Source organism: Ilyonectria robusta (assembly GCF_021365365.1).
Source record: "Ilyonectria robusta strain PMI_751 chromosome Unknown BGZ61scaffold_52, whole genome shotgun sequence".
NCBI lineage: Eukaryota > Fungi > Ascomycota > Sordariomycetes > Hypocreales > Nectriaceae > Ilyonectria > Ilyonectria robusta.
This window is the reverse complement of record NW_025764486.1, coordinates 156,506-171,869: the sequence shown is the minus strand read 5'-3', so window position 1 is coordinate 171,869 and position 15,364 is coordinate 156,506. Positions and strand designations below refer to the sequence as shown.

The 15,364-nt window shown below is 30.6% G+C and overlaps 1 pseudogene across 1 annotated transcript; it reads left to right on the top strand.

The window, feature by feature from the left end:
• Window positions 1–14,314: 14,314 nt before the first annotated feature.
• Window positions 14,315–14,386, top strand: BGZ61DRAFT_t209 (annotated as a pseudogene). Its single transcript has one exon. The product of its transcript is annotated as a tRNA-OTHER (tRNA).
• Window positions 14,387–15,364: the final 978 nt, after the last annotated feature.

Genomic DNA, 15,364 nt, shown 5'->3' with positions numbered 1-15,364 from the left:
CATAACCGGACTGATTGTAACTGGAAATGCCTCTATGAATATATAGCTTTAGGTTGTTAGGAAGGTTCTTGGAAATTTCCTCTTGGTAGTCGAGCTATAAACCCAAATATATCGACCTCTTATGCTTCTAATATCTTTAACCCTCATTCTTACCCTTGGATTATTAGCGAATATCCCTCTAAGGCTGGCAGTGCATCTGACCTTGAGATTTATCGTCGGGCTTTCTAGGTCTCTGCTTAGGCTCTTTGCAATAGGTACCGGGCTCTTTAGGTGGTCTTAATGGGTTTCTTTCTCTATTAAAGGGAAAAAAAAAACAGTTCCTTTTTTCCATTCTTATAGAATAGGTAGTTAATAGCAAATGCCTAGGGAATGATATTACTACTTAGTTAGCACTACCCTTATCTCTTCTAGATAGATTTCCTCTATACTGTTCCTCTTTGTTGTAAGGTATTGTTTATAGCAGCTAGACTCCTTCTAGATAGTTATTTTGTTGGGTCTTGGCTGTCTAGACTCTTTACGTCCAAGTCTCTCTAGTAACCCTATATCTTGCCTCCTCTATCCGCCTCCCTATATAGCAATACTACTATCCCCAGCCAAAGCTATATCCCCAAATATCTAATGAGATATTCTAGACTACTTTATACTGGTTTCTAGCCTCCTTACTTATCTCTGGGATGCAAACCTAGAAGTCCCTCCTAGATTCCCTCTATAGACAAAGGATAGACATAAATAGGCCTTATCTAATAAATCCTCTATCTTACTAAGTTGATATATCTTATCATAAGATAGTTCTTCTTTAGATTCTTCATCCTTATCTTTAGTAGGAGGTCCCCAAACCTCTATATTATTAAACTAGCCTACCACCCTTAATTATCCTTTATAAAGGCCTTGATCCGGTCCCCATAGCAGGTTCTAGCTATTTTTATACCATCTAGGGTCTTAAGAATATAGGTTCTAGTCTCCGCTAGAGCCTCTCGGATCCTGTAGGGTCCTTGCCATTTTGGCTTGAGCTTGGCTGCAGTAGAAAGATCATAGTAGTTTTTAATATTATAGAGAAGGATAAGGTCCCCTAGTAATAGTGGCTTTTTTCTTAGCTTAAAGACATTAGAAGTAGTTGTTTTTCTCACTAGGTTCTTCTAATATTCCTTAACCTTCTATCTGGTAGCTTCTCGATCTTCTTATTGTCTTTTTAGGATCTGGATTCGAGCTAAGATAATATCTTCCCTAGTATGGACCTCATCCCAATTAATAAGTCTTTAGGTTGGGATTTTGACTTCTATAGGGAGGATAGGTTCCTATCTATAAAGAAGCTAAAAGGGTAAGCATCTATAGGACCTATAGATTGTAGACCTATCTATAAATAGAGCCTGGTCTACTAACCCAATCTACTTCCCTAGCCGGCCGAGCTTCTTAAAATAATTAACTAAGAATATATAACTAACTTTAATTAGCCTATTTAACTTGGAATTATAGAAGGAGATCTTAGCCATCGTAATACCCAGGTTATCTAGCTTATTAGGGATTCCTTTTGCTAGCTTGCTTTTATTATTAGTAATAATCTTTATAGGCATACCATAGCAATAGAGGATTCTTTTAATAAACTTCTAGATATTTGCTGCATTTAGGGCCTTATAAGATATAGCTTCAATCCATCCCATTAGATTGCATCTAGCTTCTAATAGGAACTTCATTCTATTATTATTAGAAAGGTATTGTCCGTCGATATAGATCTTCATTATAGGATACCAAGAAGTAATAGGCTTAGCAATTTCTGCTAGTCTCTGGGCAGCGTAAATCTAATAAATTGGATAAGTCTTGATAATTAACTCCACCTTATATCTGATGCCTCACTAGAAATAGCAGCGGGAAACAATATAGATAGTCGCCTCTCTGTCTTTATAACCCCTATAATAGTAGGAGGTTATAATGAGATGCTTCTAAAGCTCCTCATCATTAATAATAAGTATAGGGTTATCTCCTAGGCTTAGTGCTCGTCTCTAGATGTAACCTCCGTAGATATAGAATTATATTGCCTTTTTCCTTAGTTGTAAGAAGTCTCTTACTAAGAGTCCCTCCAGCTGCTTTAGGGAAGTTAAATAGTTCCCTAGGACTAGCCATTCACCTATGTAGCTATCTTCCAGTTTCTTATCTTTAGGGCTAAAAAAAATAAGGTTGAGGCGGGTGTCAATCTCATCCTTAATATTGCCTTTAGCTTCTCAATCTAGAAGGTCAGAAGGTCCCTCCCCTTTCCTCAAAAGACCGTCGGCTACTGCATTTTTCTTTCCTAGAATATATCTAATAGTAAAGTCAAAGAGCAAGAGGTAGCTAATCCAACAGACGACTATCGATTCTGGTATATTATTAGCCTTATTATTAATCTAATTAATAAGAACCCTTAAGTTGGTCTCTAAAGTAAAGGGATATCTATAGATCTACATCCTCATACATCTAATAGCATAAAGAGCTCTCTTACACTCTAGCTTTGTTATATTATACCTCTTCTTAGCATCTAACTAGATATTAGATTTAAATCTTATAAGGTGATGTTTTCTATCTATTATCTGCATTAGGACAGCTCCCTAGTCTAGGATGCTGGCATTAATTATTAGAATAACCTCTTTAGCTTCTTTAGATAGGTCGAGAGAGATAAGGATAGAAGCTGTAATAATCCTCTTCTTTAATATCCTTATTACTTTCCTCCTGTTATCTTCCCACTTCTAGGGGATATTCTTCTTTAGTAGCTTGATAAGGAGCTTAGCAATCTAAGTATACTTTTCAATCTAGATTCTATAGTATCCTGAGATGCCTAGAAAGATTCTAACTCCAGTCTAATTAAAGTAATCTTCCCATTTAATGATTTTTAAAATCTTGTCCTCTATAGGTTTGCGACTATAAGTCCCATAAAGATATCCCACTAAAGGAGCGGCCTTTTAGCAGAAGAATGACTTCTTTGCAGCAATTAAATAGCCTAAAAGCTTTACATTAACTAGAATAGTATTGAGGTTTATTAGATACTCTAGGACATACTATCTGATACTAGGAAGGGACTCCTCCCCTTTATAGTCCTTAATAGGGCTCTTGATACTAATATTGTCTAGAAAAGCTCTAGCTATATTAGGCATTAGATCGAAAAGAATCCTCGTTATGATCCTAGTAAATTGGGCTACTAAGTTTATGGCTCCCTAAGGAAGGGTACATAGCCTAAATAGACCAATTGGCATTTAAAAGGTCGTTAAGTCCCTGCTTTTTACGTCCAGGGCGATCTAATTATATCTAGAAAAGAAGTCAAGGACTAAAAGGATCTAATACATCCCAAATTCAGTAGAGAAGTCTTCAATCCTAGAAGGAATTATTCCATCCCTAATGGTATAGACATTATACCTCTTAGCTAAGTTAATAAGATACAAACCTCTATCTTTCTTAGCTATAAGTATCTACTAATTCCTATAGGAAGTATAATTTTCTTTAATAATCTTATTCTTTAGTCTTTTCTTTAGTAGCTTAATAACCTTAGCTTTAGTTTTATGAGGGATAATCACATTACCACACTACCAGGCTGTATGGGGTGTGATTTTGATGACCTATGGGGGAGCGATTCTAGGGTCAAGTTCCCCCTTTTCCTTGAAAATCCAAGCTAGGGCTTCTTTCCAATTAAAGATAATTTAACGGAAGATTTCCCTCTTAATATTATTAAGGGTATTCTTAGTCTGCCCCATTAGAGCGTCTAATTTCTCGCTAAAGAGCCTTAATCCCTTCTTAATCTTTAAGAATTTGGGAGTAATATAATTAGAAAAAGAGGAGTCCTTTTCTAGGTTTCCTTTAACCTCATCCCATTTCTTATCACGCCAGAACGGATCCCCTTTAGGCGTAGATCCATTAGAAGGGATGTTATCCCTGGGCTAGATCTTATTAGCCTTCCTTTTGTATATAGTATTAACCCAGACTATTATATTCTCTTGGCTGCTATCTGGAGTGTGAGTTTTCTTAACTTTAGACTGCATTAAATTATTTTTTTTTATCTAGTTTTTAAGAATAATCTTAAAGATTTTTTATGCTGTCTTTTTGTTGATATATCTAATGAGATACTTAACGTCATCCTCCTCTAAACTGTAGATGTTATTGATAGCCGGTTTAGAGGGTTCCGGTATGCTTATAATAACCCCCCTGGTGTTGCTTCATTAATAACCGGGTTAACTCTTTATATTCCGCCTGTAACTGGAGATATTAGGTTGATAGTCCCTAGCTTGTAGCTTATTAATATCTCTCTAGAAATAGTACTATAATTAAAGGTAACCTTTGTACTTTAAAAGAAAGGCATTCCTAGGATAAAGGGGATAGAAACTACTAATATAGGGGCTATATACATCTTCTATTCTATAAAAATGTTGCCTATATAGATATTAGTGGTAACAATTCCAGCTATTGAAATTAAGTTTTTTAAGAAGAATATAGTCTTGGCTAAGCTAGGTGTAAATAGGAGCTGGCTGGTTTTAATAATATAGTCTAAGATAATATTATCTTTAACACCTATATCTAAAATAGCTTCTTAAATATAACCATTAAGATACCTAAGTCTCACCTAAAGCCTCGGGAGGTCTTAACATATTAACTATAGCTATATATTAATATTCTAGATAAGATTTGTAAAAGCCTTTATTATTATCTTATTAGGTGCTTTATAGTTAGACTTCCTCAATTCCTTCCTATAGGAGACCTTCTTTGTAGTTTTATCGTTTATTATAATATAGTCTCCTGGAGTAAGAATAGAATCGCCCTGGGAAGTTAGAGGGTCTTTTTCCTAGCTAATTATAACTGTAAGAACTCCATATTGCCAAGCCAAATTGTCGAAGTAGGTCTTAGAGAATAGCGGGCCGTCCTATATTACAAGCTCTGGCTCTTTCCGTCCCTTAAGAATGTTTATTTTGACATTCCCTGGCAGCCTTTTCTTATAGGAAGAAGTAGGGTCTAGCCAGATAGTATTGGTAATGCTGTTAGCTATATCGACCAATTCCTTTACTATTAAACAGCCAAATTCCGGGTCGTAATAGATTATCTAAGGGATTGAGACTGGGATCTTTGTATTTAGGACTTTTTATCTCAGGGAAGTTCTATTCTCGATTAAAATGGTGTGATAGGTATCTCCATTAGAGGCATTCTTGTTAATAGCTTCTACTAGCTTCCGGTCCTCTGGTTTAGTCGGCAGAAGAATCCTTGGCGTAACTACTAGAGGGATTGGATAATCTCTCTTAGCTTCTTCTAGTAGTTCTTTAACCCTAGCCCTCTTAGTAATAGCAGTATCGAAGGTGACATTATTATTCAGGATCACAGGAGGCTTGCTATTATCTTTTTTATTAATAAGGATGATGTTGGTAATAGGCTTGTCATCCTGACTGTTAGTGGGCTTTTTAGTCCTGCTGCTAATCTTATTGATAATTAGGTCCTCAAATAGCAGGTTCTGGTTTCTTTTTATAAAGTCCGTTACTAGGTCTTGTTCCTCCTGGTTGGGAGACCAGTTTCGGATTGCAGAGCCGGACATCAGACCTTCTAAGAAACTGGCAGCTGGGGATTTTAGGAACTTTCGGATCCATAGAATAACCAGCTTCTTAACACCGCCAAGAAGTCCCATCTTCTAGACTAGCTTCGAGGGGATATCAGCTTCCCTTCGACCTACCCAGGCCATACCAGCTTCCGAGTTGAAATCACAGTAGCCAGCATCCCTGTCTCTCTGCAGCTCGTAGTATTGATTGGGAAAATAACCAGGAACATAGTAGTAGAAGCATTTGATCTGCCTCTGACTATAGTTGGTATTGATGATAAAGTCCTGGTTGTCCCCATGAGGTCCTCTGGGAGCCGGGTTGTAATTGTAATGAGGCTGATTGAAGAGCCTTTGCTTGTCTATAGTATTCTGGACTATGGCTACCAACCTAGCTTCTATGTCTTCCTGTTGACGAGCTGCATTGATGCTTAACTCTTGGACTATCTTGGTAAGGGAGTCGATAGCTTGGTTGGTCTTTGGTTGACTTGGCGGCGGAAAGGAACGTTCTATATTCTTCTCTAAGGGCCTCTTATCTGATATAAATTCTCTCTCCTAAGGTTCCTCAATTAGGTCTTTGAATTCCTGGTCCCGTTTGAGTAAGGATATTATGAGATTGACTATGTTGTTATAGGTTTTTGCTTGTAGCTCCTGGACTGAGATATTCTTCTATCTGTATACCTGAATAATGACCTTCTGGGGAAGAGTATGGAAAATGGCGTAGGAATTGCCTTTCTTGAATTTCCCTCCATCCTGGAGAGCCTCGCACAGCTCTTGATGGGTCTTGAGCTAGTTGAGTATCTCAAGATCAGTTGCTTTTCTCATAGATAGGGAGTTTATCTTTAGGATCCTTTTAAGGAGTTGGAGCTGTTGTTCCTTATCCTCCCTTTTAAAGTCCTCTAGAAGCTTTATTTTAACTTCCTCCTAGGTATTACATTTATAGGCCTTTTCTACCTTCGTCCTGACGTCCTTATGAGAAAAATAGGTCAATAGCATCTTCTTTTTTTCGTCGGTATGAACCCTGCCTCTAATGTGGTTCTCGAATAACTGCATAAAGCTGGTGATATTAGTCCCTTTGAATTTGCATTTGAATATGTGAATAGGGATGAGGGATCCCAATTTATCGTCCCCATTGGCTTCTAAGTGGCTCTTGTTGTTCGGATTCATCTTGGAATGGGTGCTTGACTCCGGAGGGGTCCGGTCTTGTGAATATGACTCTGTACCGGCTAGGAGAGTAGTAAGCTGTGACTGAGCTAGTTTGATGTATTGGGTTGGGGGGTGGCTAGTTGCGTTCTCAAGCATCTTATTTGATACTTTCCTCTTCTTCTTCCTCCTTTTTATCTTGGTAGTGGTATTAGAATTGTAAGTATAGTTAGAGAAATCTTAGTTTCTTGGAGAATAATCCTTTTCTTGTAATATAGCCTTAGCTAATTACACTAAAATAAACATCTAACTGCAATGGTATTCCTTCTATATAGAGAAATATATAGCTAAAAAGAATTTATAAATAAAGAATAAAAGAAAGTCAAAGGAGGGTTGAGTATCTGTCTCGAGTAGGTATGGGTTGTAATAGTTGTAAAAATCTCTTAAAAATAGGCCAGGAGTGATAGAGGGGAATTGCTACCGATAATTAAGGTCTTTACTTGGCGTCCTTCTGTACTTCCTAGCGAAATCTCTCTCTATAGGGCGATCGTTGTGATGATAACTCTCTTCCTGGGTGCTGCTAATCTCTCTATCTTCTTCCTCCGCTCCTGGGGTTAAAACTCCCCCTCTTATACCTTTCCCCCTAAGCTTTAGGATCCCGATACTGTAGATAGATAGCAAAGCTAGTGTGACTAGACTTTAGTCTTTTGTAAGATACTAAGTCACAATCATTACAGTAATGCCTTCCTATTTAACTAACCCCTACGCATTCTTATTTAGCTGATAGCTTACCGAATAGAATTGGCAGTCTGGGTCTTGAATAGACCTCTTATGGGCATGATTATCTAGAGGTATTATTTCATGAGATGCTTTCTAAGCTGATTGTGCTTTTCTTTTCAGTCTAGTCTTTAAAGTCAAAGAGTTAGCGTAGTTGTAGTTGGTATGGCCTGGAGTCTAGATCATCGCAGACATCCTCCCTCGTAGGAAGTATCTTAGATAGGATACCTGGCTCCTCATCGGTTTGATCGGGCTTCCTGGGCTCCCTTAGCTTATGGGAAATTCGGGGAGGTCTCGATCCCCCTGTCTTTCCTTTCCTTTCCTTCTTGCTCTTTTCAAGTCCGGCGGCTTGCAGCGTGGAAGTGTATCAATTGATCCCTCTGATGAGCAAGATTAATTGATTTGCTGCCCTACCGTGACCTCCAATTTAGCAGCAGGAAGGGACGGAAAATAACATCCAACTCATTAACCTTCTCTAGGGGAAATGCATAGAGAGTCGTCGCATAGGCGTCTTGGCCGGTCAGCCCGAAGCTGCACCAGATTACGCGTATAAGGTCGGATCAACCTGAGGCTTATGTCTCCTGATAGGGAAGCATCTCATGAGATTGTATATCGGGTCGGTCGCAGGAAAGTTCGCTGGCAAGGCATCAATGGGGCCTGCGGCAGACCGATATCTAAGGGAGGTTGAAGATGGAGGTTGGACAGGGAACGTAGTGATGGCAAGAAGGCTCAAATAAATCTCTCAAAAATGAAGGCAATCAATTAATAGACTCCCTAGCAGCCTCGAGCCCTTCCGGCCTCTCTGACTTCTAGGAAGAATCTCTGATGAAAGGAAAAACGATGATTTCCCCTAGTGACGGCACTGACCTCCCCTTTTAACCCCATCCGGGTCACCCTAGAGACATTCCCGCTAGCGACCAGCTAGCCCAAGTGTCCCTAACCGCCTATCACAATAGTAGAAATAAATAATAAAAGCTATATTTAGTACTAGAAGAAATAGTAATTAAATAATAAGATTATTACTTATTAATCTCTATTTAAAATTTCTATTTAACCCCTCTAACTTTAACTTTATTATCTATAATTAATAACCTTACTATTTACAATTAATAACTTTAAAATAGTAATCTTATTTTAAATAAAAAAATATAAAAAAGATATCTTCTATTATTAAAAAACTAATTTCTCTTTTAATACTTATCTTTTATTTTATAATAACTAACTTTAAATATAGTAAATTTTATTTAAAAAGCTTTTACTACTAGTAACTTATTATATTTATATTATATAAATAATATTTAATATAATTTTAAATTCTCTTAAAATTTAAAAAATAAATTAAAAAAATAAAAACTAAATTTTCTTTTAAGCTTTTTTTAAAAAAAAAATCTATTTAAGCTATTATTATATTATTTATAATATCTAAATAAAAGATAATAAATTATATTAGCTATTTTTAAATATTATTTACTTCTTTATAATAAAAATAAAATTAATAAGTAAGGAAATTAAATTCTTAGTAGCAATTTTATTCTATATATCTAAATAGAAATAGCTATATTTTATAATTTAGTAAAAAATATTAATAATATTAATTTAAGAAGTTAAATCTTCTTCTAGAATATTACTAGAGCTTAATACAACCTCTAATTCTAGAAGCTATTATATTGTATTAAGTTAGTATAGATACTAGCTATATAGGGTGCTAGCTAGAGGGGGGATTTAAATTACTTAAATAGGTTATTATAGGCATTAAAGATCTTGGGGTATTCTAGAGGTTAGGTTGTGGGAGTTTTTAGTATATTTATTAAGGTTAGAGTTGAAAAAGTTAGATAGGATTTTAGTAGAGAAGAAAAAAGTAGCTTAAAACTTAAAACTTAGGTTTTAGTAACTGTAATATATATGTAATAAAAATGCAGTAAATTTAAATACTAGGTTTTCTTATTAAGGGATTTAAAGTAATTATAAAGAGACTTTTTAAATATTATTATTGAATTTATAGTATATTAATAGCAATAACTAGTAATAGAAGGCTATAATTTATAAGTAATTTATAAAAGTACTTTTATAAACTTCTTAAAATTAAATAATAGCTTTTAATAGAATATTACTTTTAGATTAATAGTATTATAAAATATATAAATTAGGAGATTAAAAAGATTATATAAATTTATGCTATTTATACTTAAAATAACTAGCTAAACTTCTTATTAATTATAATAATAAATATAAATAACTAAAAATATTCTTAATAGATTAAGCCTATTTTTCTTTATATATAGCTATTATAATAAATTAATTTACTTAATAGTAAATTATATAACTAAGAAAAATAAAAAAGAGTAAAACTCTTACTAAAACTTTATAAGATAATTATAAGATATTATAAAATAGATATAAATAGCTATTACTATAACTAAAAAAATAGAAATAGTTTACTAATAAGTTTTATATAATAACTTTAAAATATAAGCTAATAATTAAATCTATTTAAATTTAAAAAATATAAAAACTATAAAATTATTAAAAAAGCTAAATTACTATATATTAAGTACTAAGTAATTTAAAAAGTTAACTCTTATTTCTATTAATTAGATATATCTAATAGAATTTATCTAGTTTTTTATATTAACTTATTATATCTAGTACTAATAGACTACTTATTTTATAGAGATTAATAATATATAACTAATATCTATTTAATTAATAGTAAGAAGAAGTAATAGGTAGAATATATTTTAAATAAGTAGTAAAAATTAAGAAAGATATAAAGTATAAGAAGACTTTAATAAAGTAATTAGTTACTTTAAGTCTATATAGAAATTTATTAATAACCTATAAGCTACTACTTAGTAGAAGTTTTAGTATAAGAACTATAAGAGAAGCTATAAATAGCTCTTAACTTCTTCTTCTAGAAGGGAGGGGGGTAATATTACAAGCTAGAGCTTATATTCTTATAGCTATACTATAAGATATACTTAGCTTATATATACTAAAATGGGAAATTATTTTATAGCTTAGAGGTACTTAGGAATTTCTTTATTTTATTTTTATTTTTAATATAAATAGCATTCTAGACTAAATAGCTAGAATATAGTTACTAGAGGCTATTTATAACTACAGCTTTTATTAACTAGTTAATAAAGTTTAAAATTAATATTAGAGAGCTTTTTTAGTATTTAATTATCTAATTTTTAATAAGAGTTAACTGTAAAATAATTTTAGTAGTAATTTAGGGTATTTAGAAAACTTAAGGTTAAGGTAGGCTATTAAAGATTCTAGAAGGTATTAGTATCTATAACTTAATATCTAGCTTTAAAATTATAGTATTTAAGTTAAAAGAAACTAAACTAGCTTCTTAAAAGCTGTTTTTAATATTTTATTTTATAAAAACTACTTTAAAAACAGCTTAAAATATAAAGAAGAAGTTATTTTTAGTAATATATATAATATTAGCTTGAGTAAGAAATAAATCTAGATGCTATATATCTTTTTTAAAAAGCTAAAAATACTAATATTAAGCAGCTAGGTTAAGTATAAAAAATAAAATAGCAAATAGAGTAGTATAATATTATTAGCTTTATAGTATTTATTAAATTTAGCGTTAATATAACTCTTATAGCTATTAAGTATAAGTATTTAATATTAACTCTTTTAATAGCTCTTTATATACTAATTAAAGTATTAAAGCTATTTAAGGCCTATATTATAATTAGTTTAGCTATTTTAAGTTATTTTAATAACTTAGTTATTTAAAATATAGCTACTAAAATATTAAGTAATAAGGTAAAATCAGCCTATAATATAAAGAAAAGATAGTATTATATAGCTATTAGCTATAATATTATAAATTACTATTATCTATTCTTAATTACTAGGCTAAATAGCCTTTAACCTATTAATTTACTTTAAGTATATAATAACTATTCCTATATAAATTATACCTATTATAAAGCTAGTCTTTTCTTAATAAGGAAACCTAGTATTTAAATTTACTGCATTTTTATTATATATATATTATAGTTATTAAGGCCTAAGTTTTGAGTTTTAAGCTGCTTTTTTCTTCTCTATTAAATCCTATCTAACTTTTTCAACTAGTCTAACCTTAATAAATATACTAAAAACTCCCACAACCTAATCTAATACCCCGAGATTTAAGTTATTTAAATCCCCCTCTAGCTAGTATCTTATATAGCTAGCATCTATACTAACCTAACATAATATAATAGCTCCTAGAATTAGGGGTTATATTAAGCCCCGGTAATATTCTAGAGAAGACTTAACTCCTTGGATTAGTATTATTAATATTTTTCGCTAAATTATAAAGTATAGCTATTTCTATTTAAATATATAAAATAAATTGCTACTAAGAATTTAATTTTCTTACTTATTAATTCTATTTTTATTATAAAAAAGTAAATAGTATCTAAAAATAGCTAATATAATTTATTATTTTTATTTAGGTATTATAAATAATATAGTAATAGCTTAAATAGATTTTCTTTTTAAGAAAGCTTAAAGGAAATTTATTTTATCTTTTTAATTTATTTTTAGATTCTAAGAGAATTTAAAATTATATTAGATATTATTTATATAATATAGATATAATAGTTATTAGTAGTAAGGGCTTTTTAAATAAAATTTACTATATTTAAAGTTAGTTATTATAAGATAAGAAATAAGTATTAAAAGAGAAGTTAGCTTTTTAATAATAGAAATATCTTTCTTATATTCTTTACTTAAAATAAGATTACTATCTTAAGGTTATTAACTATAATAGTAAGGTTATTAATTATAAATAATAAATTAAAGTTAGAGGGGTTAAATAGAAGCTTTAAGTAGAAATTAGTAGGTAATAATCTTATTATTTAGCTATTATTTCTTTAGTACTAGATATATTCTTATTATTTATTTCTATTATTTAAGATTACTATATAGCTTTGATTTATTTAATAATATTAAGTAAGATTATAAAAAAACTAAATAAAGCTAGTTTTATTAAAGTTATAGAAATTGCAATTTTAGATATTATATTGTATATATATATTAATTACTAAATAAAACTATATATTTAATATATAGAAATCTTCTTATAAGGCTTTTTAATAGTTATAAAAATAAGAGAAATATATATAGAGCTCTAGTTATTATATAATAAAGTAGTTAATTTAGTATTTTCTAATATATTATATGCTATATTTAGCTATTAGAAGATTAGCTATATTTTATATATTAGCCCTCTAGGGTAAAAATCCTCTTAAATTTAGATTAAGTATATATTAAATAATAGTATTTTTTTTAGTAATTATTAAAGTTAGCTTGCTATTAGTTTTGTTAGCTTTTAAAGGCTTGCTAGCTATTCTTTATTAGATTATAGTTATAGAAATATTATAGAATTTTATAATATAATAGATACTAAAATATAAGTTGGATTAAATTATATTAATTGCTAGTAGTATTTATTACTCTTTTAAGAGATTCTATATTAATTTAGTAAAAAAAATATATTTTAAAATTAAAGGTAATAGTAGTGGGAAAAGTATGCTATAGAGTAATATATATTATAGAGTAATAATTTATATTATATAAATTATAATATTTATATTTTTATATTAATATTTAAATTAAATATTTATTTAACTTTATATATAAGATTATTTAATAATATAAAACTAAGTTTATTATTAAAAATAAAATAAGAAAATAGGTTTATAAGTTTTTAAATTATTAATATAATAATAATTTAAGTATTAAATATATTTATATAGCTTTTTATACTCTTTTTTATTATTAGAGAATTTATATTTTAAATACTTTAATATTAACTTTAATAAATATAATTAAAAGTAATAAAAAACTTATTTTCTTTTTAATATTAATAATATATTTTACTGTTTTTATATTAGTAGTTAATATTAAAAAATTATGAAGTAGTAAAATAAAAATAATAAATTAATATAATAATAAAAAAAGTATTCTTATAAAAATATATAAAAAAAAAAATTTATAAAAGATAAATAATTTAGCAGCAAAAAGAAACAAAAATAACATTTAACTTATTAACTTACTCTAGAGGATTTATATAAAAAGTTATTATATAAACATCTTAGCTAATTAGCCTAAAGCTACACTAGATTATATATATAAGATTGGAATAATCTAAAGCTTATATCTCCTAGTTGAAAAGTATCTTATAAAATTAAATATTAAGTTAGTTGTAGAAAAGTTTACTAGCAAGACATTAATTAGGCCTACAGCAGCTTAATATCTAAAGGAGGTTAAAGATAGAAGTTAGATAAAGATTATAGTAATAGTAAGAATAGGCTCAAATAAATCTCTTAAAATTAAAGGCAAAGAAAAAGCAGACTCCCTAGCTATTTAGAGGCCTACCGGCCTCTTTAATGTCTAGCTTGAATTTCTAAAGAACTGAAAACCAATCTTGTTCTCTAGTATAGGTTTCTTTTCTCCCTTTTATCCTAATCTAGACTACTCTAGAGATATCCCCACTAGCAACTAGCTAGCTTAAGTATCTCTAACTGCCTATTATAATAGTATAAAATAGTATATTATAGTATATAATAATTAGAATCTTAAGTTAAAAATAGCTTAAAGATTCTAAGCTTTTTATAAGTAATTTTTCTAAATTTAGCCATAATATTTAGATAATAAATATACTATTAAATAGCTTAAAAAATTAGCTTTTAAATAGCATTAAAATTGTTATTTAATATATTTTATATACTAAGTTATTTAGCTTTAAAATTAAGTTAATTTTAAAGTAAATTAATTTTTAATTAATTTTTAATTAATTTTAATTTTTAATTATTAAATTAATATTAATTTAATTAATACAGTATAAATACCCTGGGGCTCAGTGGTTAAGAGCTTGGGACCTTTTTCAAGAGGTTGTTGGTTCGAATCCAGCCCAGGGCACAATCCTTGTAATTGTGCTGTGACTGCTAGCCTCGTCCCCTAGCAGAAAAGTCAGCCTGTACAGGGATTGAACCCGAGGATCCGACTCGCTAACCGGGCCTAAGGTAGCAAGCTAATTGGTCCCTAGCTTGCCTTTAGGAAGTGGACTGGCCAACCCACTATAAGAGGCTAACTACAGCGCATTCCTGCGCTTATAAATAGGTAACCCCCCCTCTACCCAGAGAAAATAGGAAGGTTGGAAGACTAGAAGGTTGAGGTGTTAATGGCGAGGAATAGCTTGAGGTGTTGTTACCAGTTACAGACTCGAAGTTGCATTGTATGCTCTACAGTGACCTTATGGGTACATAGAGTGGTAGAAATAGAAGGAAGGGGTAGGGTTTTCATCCAATGTTTAGGCATACGGTTTTTCCCTATCCGATAAAGTAGTAGGAGTTCTATAGGCCTTGATAAAGGTAAAATAGCGTATACTAAATAAATAAATAAATATAAATTACAGTCTAATAATAGTAAAATAGTAGATTTAATATAGCTAAATATATTAATAGCTAGTAAGGCTATCTATCTATAAAAGTACTAAATAAATGTCTATATACTGTGTGGATTGCAAGGTATTGTAAATTATGCAATTTATATCTAACTGAATAAAATTTGTAGGTACTATATTACTACCAGTTTCAACTACTCTAAGACCCTTAAGTTATATATAGATTATAATAATTATAATAAAAGAGTTAAACCAGATTATATAGAATTAAATATCTATTTATTCAGCCCGAAGGGCGTTTTACTCAGTCAGAAAGAATTGAGCATAAAACCTCCTCTGATTGGCTAATTGGCCTGGCCTTGCTCAACTCGTGCGCGAATTGGTCGGCTGTTAACGCCACCAAATGAAGGCCTCGCCAGAAACCACCCCCTGAGCGTTGACTAGGTAATAACTAGCTAGCTTGGCAAACTCTCCAAGAGCTTTCAGTTCTTCTT